Source organism: Bos grunniens, chromosome 9 (assembly GCF_055505025.1).
Source record: "Bos grunniens cultivar Pamir isolate PY7600 chromosome 9, Bosgru_T2T1.0, whole genome shotgun sequence".
In the NCBI taxonomy this organism is placed as follows: domain Eukaryota; kingdom Metazoa; phylum Chordata; class Mammalia; order Artiodactyla; family Bovidae; genus Bos; species Bos grunniens.
In genome coordinates this window covers 4,670,646-4,694,612 of record NC_141173.1, presented here as the reverse complement: position 1 = coordinate 4,694,612, position 23,967 = coordinate 4,670,646, and positions in this window count along the sequence as shown.

Below are 23,967 nucleotides of genomic sequence, written 5' to 3'. Positions count from 1 at the left end.
TGCCATTCCCTTCTTCAGTGGACCACATTTTACTTGCCTCTTGAAAAATCTGTACGCAGATCAAGAAGCAAGAGTTAGAACCAGACATGAAACAAGAGACTGGTACCAAATAGGAAAAGGAGGACATAAAGGCTGTATATTGTCATCATTTATTTAACTTATATGTGGAGTACATCATGGGAAATGCCAGGGTGGATGAAGCACAAGTTGGGATCAAGATTGTGGGGAGAAATGTCAATAACCTCAGATACGCAGATGACACCACCCTTATGAGGAAAGTAAAGAAGAGCTAAAGAGCCTCTTGATGAAAGTGAAAGAAGAGCATGAAAAAGCTGGCTTAAAACTCAACATTCAAAAAATGAAGATCATGGCATCCAATCCCATCACTTCATGGCAAATAGATGGGGAAAGAGTGACAGATTTTATTTTGGGGGGCTCCAAAATCACTGCAGATGGTGATTGCAGCCATGAAATTAAGACGCTTGCTTCTTGGAAGAATAGCTATGACCACTAGACAGCATATTCAAAAGCAGAGACATTACTTTGCCAACAAAGGTCCATCTAGTCAAGGCTATGGTTTTTCCAGTAGCCATATATGGATGTAAAAATTGGGCCATAAAGAAAGCTGAGCGCCAAAGAATTGATGCTTTTGAACTGCGGTATTGGAGAACACTCTTGAGAGTCCCTTGGACTGCAAGGAGATCCAACCAGTCAATCCTAAAGGAAATCAGTCCTGAATATTCATTGGAAGGACTGATGCTGAAGCTGAAATTCAGATTCTTTGGCCACCTGATGTGAATAATTGAGTCATTGGAAACGACCCTGATGCTAGGAAAGACTGAAGGCAGAAGGAAAAGTGGGCGACAGAGGATGAGATGGTTGGATGGCATCACAAACTCAATGGACATGTGTTTGAGCAAGCTCCAAGAGCTGGTGATGGACAGGGAAGCCTGGTGTGCAGCAGTCCATGGAGATGCAAATTTCGACATGACTGAACAACTGAACTGACTGCCCTTTGATGGATGAGGATAAGAAGCTTCCACAAAGAAGCTTCCTGATGAGAGGGACTGGCTGTGGGGAAAACTAGGCCATGCTCAGTAAGTCATCCCCCCCCCACCACCCAGTATAGTTTTTCTTTATGTATTTTTTAAATTATTATTATTATTATTTTACTTTACAATATTGTATTGGTTTTGCCATACATCAACATGCAGAGAGGGAGGGGGGAGTGATTTGGGAGAATGCCATTAAAACATGTATAATATCATATAAGAAGTGAATCGCCAGTCCAGGTTCAATGCAGGATACAGGAAGCTTGTGGCTGGTGCATTGGGATGACCCAGAGGGATGGTATGGGGAGGGAGGTGGGAGGGTGGTTCAGGATGGGGAACATGTGTACACTCAGTAAGTCTTTAATCCAATTTTCTCCTGATGGGTGGGACTGTGTTCCCTCCCTGTAGTTTGACCTGAGGCCAAACTATAGTAGGGATAATGGCAGTAAAGTCAACCTCCTCCAAAAGAACTTATGCCAGCACATTGTGGCTCCCAGGACTGTTTTAGTCAGTGCCCCTGACCCTGTAACAGGCCACTGTCAACTCATGGCTCTGCTGGAGACTTGGGGACACTCACAGGCAAGTCTGACTCAATCTGATTCAATCTCTTGAGTGGGATCCTTTTTCCTTTCCTGGGTCCTGGTGCACACAAGGTTTTGTTGTGCCCTCTAAGAATCTGCTTCCCCAGTCCTGAGAAGTTCTGTAATCAAATCCCACTGGCCTTCAAGGCAAATTCCCTGGGGGTTCTCAGTCCCTTCTTTGGGTCCCCACACTGTGGTTCACCAAATTCTTCACTAGAGTTGTTAGTACTTATTTTGGGTTTCTGGCTTAATTTCTTTTAAGGCTGAAGCTTTAGAGCAAGTTTATAAGTTAGGTGTTTTGTTTTATTTTATAAAAAATATGTGTGTATGTATATATTCATATATGCCAATAAGCAAATATATACTCACAAAAATCAGAGTATGGAAGAGATGTACTTTTATTTATTTATTTTATTTTATTTTTTTTTTTTTTTGCCCTATAGTCAACCACTTATAATTGCTTTCAATGTTTTGCTTGTACATTTTTGGTTACTTTCAATGAGATTGCACTTCAAACCGTTTTTTTTTTTTTGACATTTAGGATTGTTTCTTAAGATAGAGTCTCAGAAGTGGAACTATTGAGTTAACAAATAGGAGTATTTCTAAGAGTTCAAATCCATATTGCTGAATTGTTCCCCAGAGAAGGCTATATTCATGTACACTGCCTCTAGCAAAAAGTTCCAAGGGAACATACCTTAAAATATCAACCCAAGACTAAAGAACTTTCAGTTTATAACTGACGAAGGAACATTATAAATTCACTTTAAGAAGCTCCTTCCTCTTGAGCATTAATTTAATCTTAAATAAATAGATGACTTGGTAAAAAGAACAATGCTCAATCTTTTTGTCACTATTACCAATTAAACAGCATGAATACTAACATAAATTTCTAAAGTAAACATTTTTGAATTGGATAATCTAATGTTCAGTGTGACATATATGATGTACTTTCCTACAAGTGCAAGGTTATGCCCTGAAATTTATATTTCCCTGGTGGCTCAGTGGTAAGAATCCACCTGTCAAGCAGGAGAGGCAGGCTCAGTCCCTGGGTCAGAAAGATCTGCTCCAGAAGGAAATGGAAACCCACTCCATTCTTACCTTGGAAATTCCATGGACAGAGGAGCCTTGGTAGACTACAGTCCATGGGATCCCAAAGAGTCTGACATGACTTAGCAACTAAACAACAGCAGCAACAATGCCCTAAAATTTTAGCTTTTGTCCCTCTCTTTTTCAGCAAAAAAAAAAAAAAAAAAATTTAAAGTTTAGGCAAGTTTCATTCAAATTCATATTAAAACAAATTATTAGCTTATTGTTTTTAGTAATTATACAGAGTCCAACATCTAAAAAATGAGTTAGACAAAGAAAGCAATACATAAGCTGCATGCCAAATACAGTTATCTGAAAAAAAAAAAAGCATTTTAAAAACAAATATTTCATGTCATCAGACATTTAATTTGTCTTGGCATCACTTGCTTTTGGACTTTGTAAGGAGCTGGCCATTTTTCACAGGGTCACAGACAGAAATGCAATTTACAAACAGATGATTTGAAAGATTATTTTCATGGGAAGAGTGATGATTTCCAGTCAAGTGCTTCTATTCTCTCAGTAAAAAGATAAAGGCTTCAATGAGAATAAGGGAAAGTAAGATTTGGAAGATTTAGGGGAAAAATATACATCATGAAATAAAATAAGAAAGCAACTTACTGGGCCATAGTAGCAGGGTAGTTTTGTGTGTGCAGCTGACTTCTATGGATTTTAATTCACAAATTGTCCGTTCATTTTTCTTAATTTCTCCAACAATTTCATAATGTGTAGTTTAGATGGTGCAAAAGTATGTAGTGGACTTCAAGTACAAATTGAGTAATTCAGGCTCATATCATGGAGGGAGAAAGAAAACAGATGCTTGAGAGTACTTTCCATTGAAGATTCTTAACTCCAGGTTTAGCTCAAATGTCTGACACACAGTAAGTCAATTACTGCTTTTCTCAAAGATGAAATTCAACAATAAAGCCCTATCCTTACCTCAAATCATTGAACAGTCAGTCTGGGAAATTCACTGACCAAACGAAGCCAACTTGATTGAGAAAGAGGAAAATCAACTTGACTGCTTCTTACTCATGTCTCTAGTGGAAATCATTAGGTAATAATTCGAGAACTTTGGAGACTGCTTTTAGTCATAGTTTCACAAAGATGTTCATAAATGTGATGTGTACAGGGCTTGGTCTGAAATTGCAAAAAAGTGAGGTTTTGGAGCAGTTGTTCAGTCACCCAGTTTTGCCTGACTCTTTGCGACCCCATGGACTGCAGGTCTTCCTGTCCATCACCATATCATAGAATTTGCCCAAGTTCATGTTCTTTCCATTGGTGATGGCATCCAATCATCTCATTCTCTGTCACCCTCTTCTTCTGCCTTCAATCTTTCCCAGCATCAAGGTCATTTCCAATGAGTAGGCTATTCACATCAGGTGATCGAAATAATGGAGCTTCAGCTTCAAATCAGTTCTTCCAATGAGCATTCAGAGTTGATTTCCTTTAAGATTGATTGGTTTTGACTCCTTGCTGTCCAAGGGACTCTCATGAGACTTCTGCAGCACCACAGTTTGAAAGCATCAATCCTTCATCACTGTGCCTTCTCTACAGTCCAGCTCTCACAGCCATACATGACTACTGGAAAGACCACAGAATTTACTATAAGGCCTTTATCTGAAAAGTGATGTCTTTGCTGTTTAACACAATGTCTAAGTTCATCACAGCTTTCCTGCCAAGAAGCAATTGTCTTCTTATTGAATGGGGGTAATCACCATCTGCAGTGATTTTAGAGCCTGAGAAGAGGAAATCTGTCACCACTTCCACCTTTTCCCCTTCCGTTTGTCATGAAGTGATGAGGCCAGACACCTTGATCTTAGTTTTTTTGTTTTTGTTTTTTTAATATTTAGTTTTAAGCTGGCTTTTTCACTCTCCTCCTTTACCCTCATCAAGAGGTTCTTTAGTTCCTCTTCACTTTCTCTCATTAGAATGGTATCATCCACAGGTTTGACGTTGTTGAAGTTTCTCCTGCCAATCTTTATTCCAGCTTGTAACTCATCCAGCCTGGCATTTCTCATGATATGTCCAGTGTATAAGTTAAATAAACAAGGTGACAATAAACAGCCTTGTTGTACTCCTTTCTCAATCCTGAACCAGTCAGTTGTTCCATAAAGGGTTCTAACTGTTGCTTCTTGACCTATGCATAGGTTTCTTAGGAGACAGGAAAGATGATCTGGTATACCCACTTCTTTAAGAGTTTTCCACAGTTTGTTATGACTCACACTGTCAAAGGCTTTAGCATAGTCAATGTAATAGAGGTAAATGTTTTGTTTGTGTGTGTGTTTGTTTGTTTGTTTTCTGGAATTCCTTTGCTTTCTCCATGATCCAACAAAAATTGACAGTTTGATCTCTGGTTCCTCTGCCTTTTCTAAACCCAGCTTGGACTTCAGGAAATTCTTGATTCACATAATGCTGAAACCTAGCATGTAGGATTTTGAGCATAACTTTACCAGCATGGGAGATAAGAGCAATTGTCCAGTGGTTTGAACATTCTTTAGTACATCCTTTCTTGGGAATTGGGTTGAGGTTTGATCTTTTCTAGTCCTGTGACCACTGCTGTGTTTTCTAGATTCACTGACATAATGAGAACAGGACTTTGATAGCCTCATCTTTTGGGATTTTAAATAGCTCTACTGGAATTCCATTACCTCCACTAGCTTTATTGATAGCGGTGCTTCCTAAGGCCCACTTGACTTCACAGTCCAGAGAGTCTGACTCTGGGTGAGTGACCACGTCATCATTGTTATCTGGGTAAATGAGATATTTTTTGAACAGTTCTTCTGTGTATGCTTTTCATATCTTCTTGATCTCTTCTGTTTCTATTAGGTCTTTCCTGTTTCTGTCCTTTATTGGGACATACAATATTTTAATATTTGAAAGATATTAGTCCATGTGAAGGTACAGCTAGAGACACATGAATCTGAAGAAATCCATAGTCAGATAATCTGAGTTTAGACAATTTCTGTTATGCACACAATATTATTTGGCAAAAAAAAAATAAATAAATAAATTCTTATAAGTAGTCACATAAATTTAAAAATGTGCTTGCCTTTTTCCCATTATGCATAATCATGGTGTGCTTTCTATACTAGTGTCAGAATATTTAAAGACAATATTGTTTTACTGGGAAGACTGTGTAAGTGTTCAGGATCAATTTAAAGAAATGATAAAATAAATGATGACTAGGAAAACCTGTTCTCTAGAAGTCATCATGTAGAAGGAAATGGCAACCCACTCCAATTGCCTGGAGAATTCCATGAGCAGGGGAGCCTGGTGGTATGCAGGTCACAGGGTTGTGGAGAGTTGGACATGACTGAAGCGACAGAGCACAGAAGTCATCATAATAGAATGGTGACCCAGGTAGTTGCCCAAACTTTATCTCAATTAAGACTTAATATTTTAGGTTAGTTATGGCCATTCATTGAGAATGAAAATAATTACATTGCCCAGAAATTTCTTTTCAAGTTTGAAATGGTTTATATAAAATTTAAACAACAGAGTCACACAATTTAATGTGATATCATTTTGAAGATTTGTGTATAAATTATTTGATGTTTCAATACCATAGCTATGAGAAAACATAATCAGACAGAAACAATGTCCCAAATGTAATTATATCACTGAGGTGATTTGACAGGTTTCAAACCAGTTTTACTAATGACAAGACAAAGGGCACAGTCAACCTAGATATTTAGATGTGAAATATATTCTAATTTAGACAATGCAGTCCATGGGGTCTCAAAGAGTTGGACACAACTGAAGGACTGAACTGAACTTAGAATTTAATTCATTGTCTTTTTTAAACATAGACCTGCCTTTGAACAGTTGACATGGGGAAAAACTACTAACCATATAGTAGATTTGCTGCTACTCTGTGATTACTAATATAATAGAGGAAAACAACAGAATGGGAAAGACTAGAGATCACTTCAAGAAAATCAGAGATACCAAAGGAACATTTCATGCAAAGATGGGCTCGATTAAAGGACAGAAATGGTATGGAGCTAACAAAAGCAGAAGATATTAAGAAGAGATGGCAAGAATACACAGAAGAAGTGTACAAAAAAGACCTTCACGACTCAGATAATCATAAGGGGGTGATCACTGACATAGAGCCAGACATCCTGGAATGTGAAGTCAAGTGGGCCGTAGAAAGCATCACTTTTAACAAAGGTAGTGGAGGTGATAGAATTCCAGTTGAGCTATTCCAAATCCTGAAAGATGATGCTGTGAAAGTGCTGCACTCAATATGCCAGCAAATTTGGAAAACTCAGCAGTGGCCACAGGGCTGGAAAAGGTCAGTTTGCATTCCAATCCCAAAGAAAGGCAATGCCAAAGAATGCTCAAACTACCCCACAATTGCACTCATCTCACACGCTAGTAAAGTAATGCTCAAAATTCTCCAAGCCAGGCTTCAGCAATATGAACCGTGAACTTCCTGATGTTCAAGCTGATTTTAGGAAAGGCAGAGGAACCAGAGATCAAATTGCCAACATCCGCTGGATCATGAAAAACTTAAGAGAGTTCCAGAAAAACATCTATTTCTGCTCTATTGACTATGCCACAGCCTTTGACTGTGTGGATCACAATAAACTGTGGAAAATTCTTCAAGAGATGGGCATACCAGACCACCTGACCTAACCCATGAGAAATTTGTATGCAGGTCAGGAAGCAACAGTTAGAACTTGACATGGAACAACAGACTGGTTCCAAATAGGAAAAGGAGTACATCAAGGCTGTATATTGCCACCCTGTTTATTTAACTTATATGGAGAGTACATCATGAGAAATGCTGGACTGGAAGAAACACAAGCTGGAATCAAGATTGCCGGGAGAAATATCAATAATCTCAGATATGCAGACGACACCACTCTTATGGCAGAAAGTGAAGAGGAACTCAAAAGCCTCTTGATGAAAGTGAAAGTGGAGAGTGAAAAAATTGGCTTAAACCTCAACATTCAGAAAACGAAGATCATGACATCTGGTCCCATCACTTCATGGGAAATAGATGGGGAAAAAGTGGAAACAGTGTCAGACTTTATTTTTTTGGGCTCCAAGTTCACTGCAGATGGTGACTGCAGCCATGAAATTAAAAGGTGCTTCCTCCTTGGAAGGAAAGTTATGACCAACCTAGATAGCATATTCAAAAGCAGAGACATTACTTTGCCAACAAAGTTTCATCTAGTCAAGGCTATTGTTTTTCCTGTGGTCATGTATAGATGTAAGAGTTGGACTGTGAAGAAGGCTGAGCGCCGAAGAATTGATGCTTTTGAACTGTGGTGTTGGAGAAGACTCTTGAGAGTCCCTTGGACTGCAAGGAGATCCAACCAGTCCATTCTGAAGATCAGCCCTGGGATTTCTTTTGAGGGAATGATGCTAAACCTGAAACTCCAGTACTTTGGCCACCTCATGCAAAGAACTGACTCATTGGAAAAGACTGTGATGCTGGGAGGGATTGAGGGCAGGAGGAGAAGGGGACGACAGAGGATGAGATGGCTGGATGGCATCACTGACTCGATAGATGTGAGTCTGAGTGAACTCCTGGAGTTGGTGATGGACAGGGAGGCCTGGAGTGCTGCGATTCATGGGGTCGTAAAGAGTCAGACATGACTGAGCGACTGATCTGATCTGATCTGATATAATATATATATATAAAACATATATATATATATATAAAATATATATATATATATATATGTTTTAAGCTTGCCAGTAGATCAATAAGGGTGCTTTTATTAGTTGCACTGGATATCTATGCAGTTAGTAGTTTTGACTACATGGTTTATCAAATTCTCTCATGTATAATTTTGATAATTAAGCTTCATGAATTGTGCACATAGGCCCTGAGTATTTTTCGCTCATATCTGTATTCTCAGTTCTGAGGTAAAAGCCTAAACTATAATACAGACTCAATAAATAACCACTGAAGGAATGAATAAGTAAAATGAAACAGCCAATCAGTCAATGAAAAGACTTGCTAAGTTATGGGCTGGATGCAATATCAATTTATACCCTCTCCCTACTTTAACAATCTCATTTCCTACTAAACCGGGATATTCATCCCACATTTCATCCACACTATTTTACTTACATTACTTACATCAAACTTCTGAATGAGTTATGCCTTAGTGCCTCCCTAGTAAACACGACAGCCTGAGCAAATCATTTTTAATACCTCTCACTTTTATATGATAAATTAAAACATATAATAATTATTAATAATCATTGTTTTCTTGCAATATTCCTTTGTTTTAAGCAATTAGAATTTTAAAAAATGTATTTCAATTGATATATTTTGCTCAAATAGAACAAGATATTTCTTATATGAGCTTAATTTGCATTTATTTTAAAAATTACAAACCACATTTTTTGTTCTTTTACAGAAATCTAGTTTGCAAACATATTTAAAAATTTTAAATGCTCATGTGGAATGAAAGTAACTTGAGTTCAGTTTTCTTATTTTCACATGATGAGCTATCATTATTTATTTTGAATCAAATGCTCAAACTAGGATATGTGTAGCACACAGAGGTTGAAAACAGTAGCTGCACCAAAAACTGCCTTAAAAAATCCTAACGCTTAATGAGCCAATACCTGAAATCTACATGTTGAAAGCCAACTATTTACTGAGAATTATTCAAATTAGCATCTACATTCAGGCAGATCTTGTTTTTTTCTTTTTTTTAATGTGCTGCTCTTTATTACATGTTGAATGAACTATATATTTTACAACATTGAAGGTATATGGCAATCCTTTCTTGATCAAGTCTATTGGCAACCTTTTACCAACACCATTTGCTCACTTCCAATGTCTGTGTCACATTTTAATAATTCTTAACATATTTCAAAATTGTATCACTATTATACTTGTTATGTTGTCTGCAATCAGTGATCTTTAATGTTATTATTGTCAATATTTTGGGGCACTGCAAAACATATCCCTGTAAGATGGCAAACAATAAATTAAGCATGCATTCTGATTGTTCCATCTCCTGGCTATTTCCCAGTCTGTCTCCTTCTCCTTGGGCATTCCTACCCCCTGAGACACAACACTGAAATTAAGCCAATTAGTGACCCTACAAAGACCTCTAAGTGTCCAAGTGAAAGGAAGGGTTACACATCTCTTCATTTAAATCAAATGCTGGAAATGATTAAGGTTTGTGAGGATGGTATGTCAAAAGCTGAGTTGGCTGAAAGACTAGGACTCTTGTACCAAACAGCCACATTATAAATGCAAATGAAAAGTTCTTGAAGGAAGTTAAAAGTGTAACTTCAGTGAACACAAAAATGGTAAGAAAGTGAAATAGGTTTATTGTTGATATGGAGAAAGATTCATGTGTCTCAAGCGATCAAACCAGTCACAACATTCCCTTTATACCAAAGACCAATTCAGAAAAAGACCCTAATTCTCTTCCATTCTATGAAGGCTGAGAAAAATGAGGAAGTTGCTGAAGAGAAGTTTGAATCCAGCAGAGTTTGATTCATGAGATTTAAGAAAAATCATCATCTCCATAACATAGGAGTGCAAGGTGAAGCAGAAGGGCTGATGTAGAAGAGACAGCATGTTATCCAGTTCCAGATAAGGAAAATCTCAAAGGTGGCTACACTTAACAGTAGATTTTCAATGCAGATAAAGCAACTTTAAATTATAAGTTATCATCTAGGATAGCCAGAGCTAAAGAAGAGGTCAGTGCCTGGCTTCAAAGCTTCAAGGGACAAGCTGAGTCTCTTGTTAGGAGCTAATGCAGCCAGTGACAATAAGTTGAAGCTAGTGCTCATTCACCATCTGAAAATCCCAGGACTCATAAGAATTATGATAATCCACTTTGCCTATGCTCTATAAATGTAACAGGAAAACTTGGATGATCGTATATCTATTTACAACTTGTTTTACTGAATATTTTAAATATACTGTTAATAGAAAAAAATGACTTATTGTAAAATGTTACTGTTCATTTGATAATGTGCCCAGTCACCATAGAACTCTGATGGAGATGCATAACAAAACTCAGATTGTTTTCAAGCCTGTTAACATAAATCCATACTGCAGGCCATAGGACACAAAGTAATTTCAAATTTCAAGTCTTGTTATTTGAGGGATATATTTTATAAGGTTATAGCTGCCATAGATAGTGACCCCTATGATAGATCTAGGCAAAGTCTATTGAAATTTTTCCAGAAAAGATTCATCATTCTAGATCCCATTAAGAACATTCTTGATTCTTGAAAAGAGGTCAAAATAGTAACATTAAAAATAATTTGGATGAAGTTGATTACAACCCTCCTGGAAGACTTTGAGGAGTTCAAACTTCAGTGGAAGAAGTAAATATAAGTGATATGGAACTAGTAAAAGAATTAGAATTAAAAGTGGAGCCTGAAAAGGTGACTGAATTAGTATACATCATGACAAAATTTGAATGGATGAGGAGTTGCTTTATTTAGATCAACAACAACAACAAAAGTGGTTTATTGAATTGGAATCTACTTCTAGTGAATATGCTGTGAAGATTGTTGAAATGACAAAAAAAAAGATTGACAATATTACATATGTATGCTAAGTTACTTCAGTTGTGTCCAACTGTTTGCAACCCAATGGACCATAGCAGGCCAGGCTCCTTTGTCCATGGGATTCTCCAGGCAAGAATGCTGGAGTGGGTTGCCATGCCCTTCTCAGGGGATCTTCCTGATCCAGGGATTTAACTTGCATCTCTTAATCTTCTACATTGGTGGGTGAATTCTCTACCACTAGTGTCATCTGGGAAGCCCATTTTACATATACTTAGTTGATAAAGCAGGGTTTAAGGGGATTGACTTCAATTACAAAAGAAGTTCTATTGTGGGTAAAGTGCTAGCAAGCAGCATTGCATTCTACAGAGAAATTGTTCATAGTAGAAATAGTCAATCAATGCAGAAAACTTCATTTTTGCTTATTTTAAGAAATTGCCAAAGCCACCTCAACCTTCAGAAATCACCATCCTGATCAGTCAACAGCCAACATATTGAGGCAAAAACATTTATCAGCAAAAAAATTACAGCTTGCTGAGGTTTCAGGTGATGGTTAGAAAGTTTTAGCAATAAAACATTATTTAATTAAGGTAACTACACTGCTTCCTTCCACTCCCCTCCTCCTTTTTTGGGCATAAAGTTAATGCACACTCAGTTGACTACAGTATAGTATGAAGAAAACTTTTTATGTTGTTGTTTTTCAGTTGTGTCCAACTCTTTGTGACTACATGGGCTACTGCATGCTAGTTTCCCCTGTCCTTCACTATCTCCTGGAGTTTGCTCAGATTCATGATCATTGAGTCAGTAATGCTATCTAACTATCCTGTGCAATATCGCTCTTTACAGCATCAGACTTTGCTTTCATCACCAGACATCCACAATCTAGCATCATTTCTTCTTTGGCCCAACCACTTTATTGTTTTTGGAGCTACTAGTCATTACCCTCTACTCTTCCCCAGTAGTATATTGGACATATTCTAATTGTTGGGGTTGGGCGTGGGGAGGTTATCTTCTGATGTCATGTATTTTTGACTTTTCATACTGTTCATTGTGTTTTTCTGGAAAGAATATTGGAGTGGCTTCCCATTTCCTCCTCCAGTGACCATATTTTTTCAGAACCCTTCACCATGACTTGTCCATCTTGGGTGGCTCTGCACAGCATGGTTCACAGCTTCATTGAGTTACACAAGCCCCTTCACCATGACAAGGCTGTGATCCATGAAGAGGACATTTTATATGCACTGGGAAATAACAATAAAAATAAGTGTGATATTTGCTTTAATGCAGTGGTCTTAACAGAAACAGAAATATATCAGAGGCATGCCTGTAAAATGAAAATATTGATGAATGTGTAGGGAATAAAATATGATAATTTAAAGTTAATATATTTGCATATTAAACAATTTAAAAGTACCTATAACAATTTAATCATTTTAAAACTGTTATAAAATTTGAAATTCTCTGATTCACATGGGGACATTGATTTTTTTTTTCAGTTGTGTGTTAATTTACCACAGATTGCTGCAGGATCACGTAAGTGTGCAAAGAGCTGAAAAAATCCTTTTATTTGTTAATTTAAGGTTCTTAAGAAAGTATAAAACAATTAGAAATTTACTAGCAAAAATAAAGTGCATTAAGCTTCACTGACCTCGTGGGAGGCAGTGGTACTTTTCCAAACCTCCACTCTCAAGATTCTAAGAAATCATGTCCAGTTTAATTGTGGAAAGAGATAAAAGGCATTGAGGTTGAAAGCTGCATTAAAGGGAAGGGTCATTAAAAGAATCAAGTTTAATGTGAAAATAATTCACCAATTCAATTATCTGAGAAAATGAAAATGGGAGTTTCTAGTGTTATTAATGACAATAATGGAAAGGATAAAAGGAACAAAGAGTTTAATTGTGTAGATATAAGAAGACAAGGCAGCTTAAATGAAAGAAGTGGTCAGACTGGTCTAGAGAGTGTTCAAATGATGTATTGCAAGAGAAATTCAACCCAGAAGGGTAAACACATGTCTTAAGAAAAAGGAGCAGCTATTAATCCAAGGTTATGCATAAAATATCATAAAATTCATTACAATAGTCCATAAAGCACTTTATTTTGTTTGTGATTTGTGAGTTAATAAACTGTAACAAGCTTCTCTTCACTAAATTTTGTTGTCATTTACAAGTTACTATTTTACCCAGGGGACTGTCTATAGGTGACACCTACCTTTGTGAGGTGGATTTACTCCTGAAGCTAAAATTAACTGGAACAAGTGCAAACACATAAAATATTTAATAAGCATTTTTTTCAATGGGGAAACAAACATTTATAGTTTATAATTTCAAACTCAATCCCATTAGAATAACTAGATTTTAGAAAAAAATATATAATTGTTTCAGAAGTAGTGCATGTTTAATGGGAAAACACTTTAAATGTGCAATTAAAAAGCCTTTAAAATTACATTTATTTCAACGACAGAGGCATACCATTCTAAATATTTTAATGCTTATCCTTCTGGTCTCTCATTTAAGGAGATAGATAGATAGATACTTAGTTAAAATTATTATTATGTTCAGCACAATATTTTGTAACATACACTCTAGTGTGTACATATGGGCTTCCCCCCTGGCTCAGCAGTAAAGAATCTGCCTGTGATGCAAGAGATGTAGCAGACAAGGGTTCAATCCCTGGATCAGGAAGATCCCCTGAATGTGGACATGACACCCCACTCCAGTATTCTTCCCTTGAAAATCCCATGGGCAGAGGAGCCTGGTTGGCTACAGTCAATGGGGTCACAAAGAGTCAGACACGACTGAAGCGATTGAGTACCAGCACTGGTATGTACATATAGTGCCATGTATGTACTGTTGATGTAAGACAAAGAGATAGCCAGATAATTCTCCTGAAAAGATGGGTTTATCTGGGGTCACCAGAACATTATCATTCAGGATCTGCAACCATAGTGAGCCACCTACAAGTTCCTATGTGGTAGGTGCAGAACACTTTAGAAGAGGGCTTCTGTAAACAGCAGTCAAAGATTTTTCTTTGGCTGAATCTTTGCAAAGAGGAAAGTTCTTACAGTTGAAAGAACATGAGGGCATGAAAGCTCCCCCTGCTAGGCTTCTGGTTGTATTTGAGATTTTTATTAAATATTTTACATTTCCCCTTTTTGATTGAGGTGTTTCTCTGAAAACATCACCGATCAAGAGCCATCTTTTCTGGTTTCAGACACTTTTTATGCTTCTTGTAGCATCTCATGTAGGAAGTGCAAACACTGGAAACTTATTGAGGTCACATGGGAGTAACAAGAGGTATAGAGGGAGCACTCTCAGTACTTATCATCTTAAATTGATATGTTATCCAGGGCATAGACCCTGGAGATCACTGAAGCATTACAGCACCATGAAAATTTGGTGATAAACTTTGAACGGCCCTGGGAAAAGTGTCATCAGATGCATCTGATTCAGTTCCAGGAAACCTTTAATTTCAGATCACCGAATGATGTGCAGGTTCAGATGGGGTTTTGTACTTTGTTTAGGTGAGTCATGAGAATCAAAGAATCTATTCCCTGGATTTCATGGCACGGGAATTAGTTAGTAGTACCTAATTGGAGCCATTCCAGCAATACCGAAGAAACTTTTTCTGGGAGTGTCTTTTCTAATAGGAGAAATCTCCAGGTTGCTAAATGTGATGGTTAAGGTCTTCCTTTCCTGAGGGTATACCCTGAAAATATAGCTCTACCAAAACATGGTTATTTACGATAGAAGTGATTAGCCCTTTGCAGTAATGAAGTAGGTGTCCTTTTATCAGTTGTGGATCAACAGAAGCAGAAGCCAAGGGCATTTTGTGTTCCGTGACTAGCTCAAAGAATGAGAGATTACAAATTCTCATAAAATTATAAGAAAGATTATATGGTAATGCTTTTGGCCAAAGTATTTGGAAGATCTCTGCACTTTTAGTCAACTGAATCCTAATAATGCTGTTAATGTGTTAAAAAAAGCCAGAGGTTTGAGGATGGGAAGCTGAGCAAAATTGTGTAAAACTAGCTAAACAGCACAGATTTGTCAAAGCATCTGGCCAATAAAATGACTTCCTTCATCACTATGAAGTTCAAGAGGAGTTCCCCAAGGATGGATGATATTTTGTAAAAGGACTTTATCCACAGAAGATGAAGGAGTTTGTCTGCAAGCGGAAGCTTCAGTCCAGTGTAAAAACATACATATGATGGCTGAACCTATTTATATCCACATAAAGAGGAAGTTATATGAAATCCACTTGCCAAACCTCAAATTGCCCATTAGACTGTTTAAAATTTCCAGGAGCAGTGTGAACAAGCTTCCCTGGGCTGTAATTGAGACAAATAGAACAAAGAGGTAAGCACTTTTTGCATCTTTGTTAATGTTTTCCCACAAATATTGATCTATGAAAGCTATTGTTTGTCAGTAGAACAATAGTTTAATGCATGTACAATTGTGAGGAATGGGAATTTTGGAGTTTCTGGTATAAATGGGTTGTTATTTGATTCAAACTACAGCTTTCTCTTTTTATCAAATAAGCAGTTCTTGAATTTTCAATCTTGTTTATTTCTTTCCTGAGGTCAATTATTGGGTTTCTCTAGAGAGTTTTTATAAATTACAGTTTGGGGAATCAGCCCTTTGGACTATGATAGAAGTTGATCTACAGTTGGTCTCTTTAAGGCCTCTATCTGTGGAAGTGTCAACAAGCTCAGTAGTCTTAGCTTCCAGGGTCAAGAGTCTAGAATGTATCAGAATGTTAATAATAATGAAAGTGGAAGATAAAAGTACTGTATTCAATAATTCCTGAACATAGCAGACATTTTAAATATTATTTCCTTTGGAAGTAAAAACAGCTATGTTGCTTTAATTAATACATTACAAAGTCATGAACTACTCCAAAAGCATATATACTATCAGCATAAATACTGGTAGTTTTGTCCTTGGTTAAAGTACAAGTCCCAATCAAGAATATACAATTCAGTCTATTGGGCCAAAATAGCAATAGGTAAAGGACCTTTTTCAACAACATCAAAAGGAGCTTCAATGACATACCCAACACAATATTTACCATTAGCAGCTTTTAAATAAGAAACATCAGTGATCCACAATAAGTCACTGCTACCAAGAGGAATTTCCTGTGTATCATCATGAGGAGTCAGAAGGTGATCCATCTGCATTCAGCAGTTATGACAGACTTTGTTGGTGGCAGAACAGAGAAGAGTAGTAGGGTTAAGGTTTTTACAATATACAAGGGTTATTCAAGGAGCAGTTAGCAAAATGGCTTCAGAGGAGGAAAGACAGCTGGATGAGAAATGTTCAGTGCAATGAGATTTCAGGAACTTCTGCTACCTAAGGTACAAAGATGTTTAAAGAGGGTCCCACAATGATTTTGTTTTCTTGATAGCTTAACCAGAAGGTTAGTGGTCATAATGGTTCTAAAGTAAAGGGGAATCCCCATGCCACAGGGTTCAGTTGCTGGCTATAATATCCTATGGGTTGATGGTAGTCCATGTGTATCTTCAGGTGACTACCCCCAAGGACATTCTCTTCCTTTGTATAAACTAAGCTGAAAAGCGAACCTGACAATGGGATGTCTGAGGGAAGATGTTTCATCAAAGTCTCCCTTAAGATTTTGTCATCCAATTTGTCCCTTAAAATTGAGTTGGAGCTGTTTTGTATTTTTTAGTAAAACATACAAAGATTTGGCCATAAAAAGAAAAATCTGGGAGCCAGTTTTGGTAGGGGCCATTTATCCCAAGAAAGCCTAAAACCTAACTCTTAGTCTTGGGTTTTGGGAAGCCTAGGGAACTATGCTATCTGTCCAGATCTAGGGGTATCCTCTGTTTTAATATCAGGTACCCTGGATATCAAATCTGTTTTTGGTCGAAGTGCAATCTTCTTTTGTCAACCTTCTGTCCCTTTAAGACTAAAAGCTTTATCAAATGTATACTATCTTCCTGTGGGGAGGATTTTTCTTGTGAGTATGAAAGCAAAGAACCAAATTCTCTATATATCACAACAAATTATAAAACTGAGGGAAATCTATAATGTAAGAGATCAGCCTTCAGTATTTTGGAGGTCCAGATGAATTGTTCTTCTTTCCAAAAGAAAGTCAGCTTTATCAACTGAAATAATAATAAATAAAATGCATAAATTAATTACAGTAAAGAATTTGTTTCAGATGATAATGGATGTTAGGAATGCATGATGCTTAGGAACAATAGGGCTTTGAGGATTTTCAATGTTTACTGCTCAGACATCCTGGACAAACCTTCACCTTTGGCCCTTATTATTATTATTTTTTCCTCACTAGTAAAATAGAAGTATTACAAGGAAGTGTATAAGGTGTAATGAAACCTTGAGACTTGTGATCTTCTGTTATGGGCTTTATGACTTGAAGGGCTTATCTAGTTCTAAGATATTGATTAATTCTGGCAACATATTTTGACAGATCTAGTTGAATCTTGATGGGAGGTATGCTGTGAATTTTGCCAATATCAGCTGGAGATTTTTCCTGTAAGGAGGGTGGTAGCTGATTCAATAGGAACAAAAGATCAATGTATCCAGAATTTGTTCTAATATAGTCAGAGATGGAACAAATGAAAGTTGTCAAAAGATCTATGTCGGAGAATGCTTTGCCTATGTTCTCCTCTAGAAGTTTTAAAGTTTCTGGTCTTAACTTTTAAATCTTTAATCAATTTTGAGTTTATTTTTGTGTATGGTGTTAGAAAGTGTTCTAGTTTCATTCTTTTACAAGTGGTTGACCAGTTTCCACAGCACCACTTGTTAAACAGATTGTCTTTAATCCATTGTATATTCTTGCCTCCTTTGTCAAAGATAAGGTGTCCATAGGTGCGTGGATTTATCTCTGGGCTTTCTATTTTGTTCCATTGATATATTTCAAAAGATAATTTAATCCACCTGGTTGCTTACTCTGATGACTACTCTCAAATTCTAAAATCATTTCCATTTTTGGTAAAAAGAAATACAGACATGATATTTCTCTAAGAAATCTTAGTCTAGTAAGAGGGTAGGGATGGAAGAACTAAGAAGAAAAGCATGTGTAATTCTAAAGGGTCTAATCAAAATGGTATAGTTTCAGAGACAGAATTATCTTGGGTTAATTAGAGATCCATACTATTTGAACTTTGAGGCAGGGGCTGTTCTATAGCAGTGGGGTTGAACACCAAGACTGTAGTTTTATTGTCAATTAGACATTCATCCCCAGTCTGGAGAAAGGTTTCTCCACGCTGATTAAGAGGGAAAATTAGGAAGACCCCCTGTATCTCTTTGAAGCTCATAACTGAGAATTGGGAGAACACTATTTGAAAGGTTTGCTAGAGGGCTGAAGGTGCCTATAATGTTTGAATTTGTAACAATCTCTTTTCAATGTCCTGCTCCTCACAATAATAGCAGAGACTAGGACAATTTCAATTTCATTTAAGAACTTTGATTTGCTGGAGTTGAAGATCAGATTTTGGAAATTTTCCTTGGAGCTGGAGAAATATAATTTGTCAAACTAAATCTGAAGTAAAAGTAGTTTATTACTTTATCCAAATCCTTTTTAATAGAAGGGAAAGGTCCTGATTCAGCCATTACTAAAAATGAGTTCAAAGCCACTTGAGTGAAAGGAATTTCTGAAGACTGGAATTTCTCTTAAAAACAATCTGAAGTTGATTGTAATATTTATGAACAGGTTCATCATATCTTCATGTGCAAGCTTAAATTTTGTTAAAATAGACAGGCTTTGGAAAAAGCCTAAGAATTGCCCTATGAAATCACCTACTGGTTGCTTGAGTCTGATCATATGGTAAGTAGTTAACAGGCTTATTTCCAAGTTATAATTCCACAGATCTTTCAGGATTTCCCCAATTAATGTCTCTTTTCCACTTTTGAGCCTGGTTTTCACTGAAAAGCGTGTACATTTTCTGATATATGCCAGAGAAGTATTGTTGATATATTTGAATGGCTATATTGCATTTCCCAGCAAATCTATGACTATCGTTGGTTACTTTGGGAAAATCATTGACTATGACTCCCAGTTCAGCTTTAGTCCAGGGAAGATAAGAAATTAAGTGTTTATCTCTAGTTCCTCAGAAGGCTTAATTTTTAAATGGACAGATTATGATAAACTCAGAGGAAAAGGGAGTGGGGAGAATTTCAGAGAAAAAGATTCAGTAAAGACTGAGGTGCTGAGGGTGTAGAGGAAGTGTAGGCAACACAGAAGGGAAGGAGGAAATGGTGTCAGAGCCAGAGCATGACACATAGAAGCCAAGGAAGAATAATCCGAGCCTTTAGGACTCATTTTATCTTATTCAATTGTTCATTTGGCTCAGTGAATCTTAAAATTGTATTTCATTTATAAATTATTTTAAACTCCTGACAGTATCTGAAAGTTTCAAAAATGCCAATGTAAGTAAGCATTCCACTCAGTTCTTGAAATTTTTGAGATATTGTAGTTAAAGTTTGGGAATTTTAAAAGTTCTTCATAATGGTCATTTACATTATAAATTACTTTTGATCAGATGGCTCCATTTAGTTAGAAAGGCACATGAGGAAGAACCATGGTTTTTTAAATGCAAAAGTTGTTGGAGTATCTGTATATGTATGTGTAGCATCTTCAAAATATTTAGATGATTGGAACTCCATTTCTAAGAGATTTTTTTAATAAAGTAAAATATTATTTTTCAGCTCAAATAGCTTACAATGCAAAGTGCTTAATTCAAACAGCTTGCAACTCAGCCTGCAGACCTCATGCCAGTCAGTTCTAAGGAAATAGCTTGGTCATGAAGGAGCCTGTCCAAAGGCTTCCCAGACATTTTCCACAGGACTCCTAAAGGAATAAATAGTCTGCAAAAGCAGCACAGCTTTACTGAAGCAACCCCTGTCCCCATAGGAACAGGGCACCTCAGTCAGTTTCAAGTAAAATAACCCAGTTTCAAAGTCAGACCAATGTGCCAAATGAGTAGCACATACAGAGCAGATTTTAACCAGAAAGGCAAAACCATAATAAAATCTGGTATAAAGACTGGAAACTTCAAATGCAGAGGTTGTAAGCTTGGATCCTGGAGAAAGGTGCACTTTCAAACTCCAGGATATGTGAGAAAAGCAATAAGCTTAATAGACACAGTTGTGAGTACTACATCTGTTTACACACCAGCCCTAGATCTTGTGGAAGTCCTTACTGATCCCTGTACAGACCACTAAAATGTTGACTAAAAACAAAGAGGCTGCCAGATATTTCTCTAGCAAATGTAGGTTTATTTGGGATGAGCAGAGACTTTCATTGTGGGGTCAGCAACCATGGTAAGCCACATGCAAGTTCCTGCATGATAAGGGAAGGAGTATTATTTTATCAGGGAAAAGTGAGATGGGAAGTTATAGTAACAAAGAGTCCATGGCTTTTCATTGGCTGAATGTTTGCCTGGAAAGGAGAGGAGTCTTTCTTCTTTCTCTTGGGTTTCTGTTATCATCACAGTGTGAGAACTCCCCATGCTGGTCACCAGATTCCATTTGGTTGAGGTTTCTGTTTATTAATTTTTATAATATTATTTAACAACAAGCATTTTCATATTTATATGCCACAAGTATAATCCATGTTATAATCAAATATGCAATTAAATTGATTTAGTAACTTCATAACTTCATCAACTGTATTTGACCATAATTTTTTAAAGCAGCCTTCCATTCAGATTCATTTAGATTTTAAAATGTTTGTATATATTATAAAATAATATATATTTGAAAACATATTTCCATGAACAATTCAAAAATGTTCTCATCATTTTCCTGGTAGTGGAAAAATTGAATTAAAATGTGTGAATATTTTTAAAGTAGAATTGTAAAATAAAATATTTTCTACCTTATGGGTTTCCCTTGTGGCTCAGTGATTAAGAACCTGCTGGCCATTGTAGAAGACACAGGTTCAATTAATGAGTCAAGAAGATTCCCTGGAGAAGAAAATGACAGCCTAACCTAGAATTCTTGCTTGGGAAAACTCATGGACAGAGAAGCCTGGTGGGCTACAGTCAATGGGGTCACAAAAGACTTGGATGTAACTTAGCAACTAAACAACAACAACCTCTATTTAATAGTGGAAATGATACTTTAAAATTTTTAACTGCCGTGTTTGTGATTGGTCTGTTCATATTTTCTGTTTCTTCCTGGTTCAGTTTTGGAAGGTTATACTTTTCTAAAAATTCATCAATTTCTTCCATGTTGTCCATTTTATTGGCATATACTTGCTCATAGACTTTTATGATCCCTTGTATTTCTGTGTTGTCTGTTTTAACTTATCTATTCTTCCTTGTTTCTTAATGAGTCTGGCTAAAAAGCCTCTTGATGAAAGTGAAAGAGGAGAGTGAAAAAGTTGGCTTAAAGCTCAACATTCAGAAAACGAAGATCATAGCACCTGGTCCCATCATTTCATGGGAAATAGATGGGGAAACAGTGTCAGACTTTATTTTGGGGGGGCTTCAAAATCACTGCAGATGGTGATTGCAGCCATGAAATTAAAAGACGCTTACTCCTTGGAAGGAAAGTTATGACCAACCTAGATAGCATATTCAAAAGCAGAGACATCACTTTACCAACAAAGGTCCGCCTAGTCAAGGCTATGGTTTTTCCAGTCGTCATGTACGGATGTGAGAGTAGGACTGTGAAGAAAGCTGAGCACTGAAGAATTGATGCTTTTGAACTGTGGTGTTGGAGAAGACTCTTGAGAGTCCCTTGGACTGCAAGGAGATCCAACCAGTCCATTCTGAAGGAGATCAGCCCTGGGATTTCTTTGGAAGGAATGATGCTAAAGCTGAAACTCCAGTACTTTGGCCACCTCATGCGAAGAGTTGACTCATTGGAAAAGACTATGATGCTGGGAGGGATTCGGGGCAGGAGAAGAAGGGGATGACAGAGGATGAGATGGCTGGATGGCATCACCAACTCGATGGATGTGAGTCTGAGTGAACTCTGGGAGTTGATGATGGTCAGGGAGACCTGGCGTCCTGCAATTCATGGGGTTGCAAAGAGTCGCACATGACTGAGTGACTGAACTGAACTGAACTGAACAATGTTCAGTTCAATGTTGTCAATGTTGTTCGTCATTGACAATGTTCATCAATGTTGTTTATCTTCTCAAAGAACCAGCTTTAAGTTTTAGTTATCTTTGTTATTTTCTCCTTCATTTCTTTTTCATTTATTTCTTCTCTGATCTTTATGATTTCTTTCCTTCTACAAACTTTGAGTATTTTTTGTTCTTCTTTTTCTAGTTGCTTTAAGTGTAAGGTTAGGTTGTTTATTTGACATCTCTCTTGTTTCTTGAGGTAGGCTTATATTGCTAAAAACTTCCTTCTTAACACTGCTTTTATGGCATCCCATAGTTTCTTTGTTTGTTTGTTTGTTTGGTCTTCTTTTTTTTTAATGTAACCAATGTAACCTTGTGATTTAATTGAATTGCACAGAAATTTGAAATTACAGCTCCTCTAGATATCTAAGGATGATTATGCATGCCTCCATATTTCAATTCTGCACTGTTACATTTGAACTAATATAGTGAACTTCACATAATGATGGATCAATTTAGAATCTCCTTGCAACACCTCAAATTATATAAAATGGAACCAAGTTTTAAAACTCTGTGGAACGTTTTCATGCTAATGATATATATATTTTTTAAAACTGGCAACTTTGGATTATAATATATCAAGTGGCTATACTATAAAATGCTGGTCACTGAATATCATGGACTTTAAACTGGCTTTGGCTCCTAAAAACATATCATCACTTAGATGGACAACCAGAAAGTCCATTCACTTCAAGAGCCTCAAATGTGTTTCTTAAAAAAATAAGATTTGTGTAACCAACTGCCTTCTATGGGACAAGAACTATGGTAATAGTGGGTTCAGCTATTACAATTATACTTATATTTTATTTTCAAAAGCACTTTATATGAAAATATAAGTATGGCTTCCAATAAGAGATTTACACCTGGACTTGGTATCAAGCTCAGATTTTAGTTTTGCAAGGAAAAACAGGTTTACAGGTTAAACAACAATTTGTAACCAAAACTTTAATACCAAGGACTCTCACAAAATATATTACAAATGATAGCATGAAAAAAGAATCTTTCACAGTAACTCAGTCCAGCTCTACAATGCACCCTTAAAATGGAAGGACATTTGGTAACTTGAGTAAACTCAAAATTCCAAATAAAGAAAATTACCAAGAGCTATGTATTCATACACAGCAATCACAAAAGGAATGTAAAACCCAAAGCAAAGGTAAACTAACTTCCTTGAAACTTCTTAGATTCTACACAAACTGTACAATCTTTTGTCCAGTGTGAAGACTAGTGGAACTTTAAAACCTTTAATCTAGCTTAAGGGTGCAGTTTTAATTTTTCTGGCTGGCTTTGTGTTCACAGCAGCTTTTAAAATCTGCTGAACAACAGCTGCATACCATATCCCAGCTATGTTGAAAAAATCTTCCAATTTTTGCCAGTTTTTGTTTCCATAATGTTAAACATCAACTTTAGCTGGTCAGGAGTTAGAGGTTTATTATCAGTCTATGCAAGACTAAATTTCAAAGCAAATTCAGTTTTACTTGAGGGAACATTGTAAAGTAATAATTATTGATATTACATGCCTCATCTGATCCATTTCAAGCCATAGAAAATTACACCTTTGTGTGTCACTGTTCCAACAAACAAATGTGAACAGCTAAAACATTTTCAAAATGCATTAAGCTTAT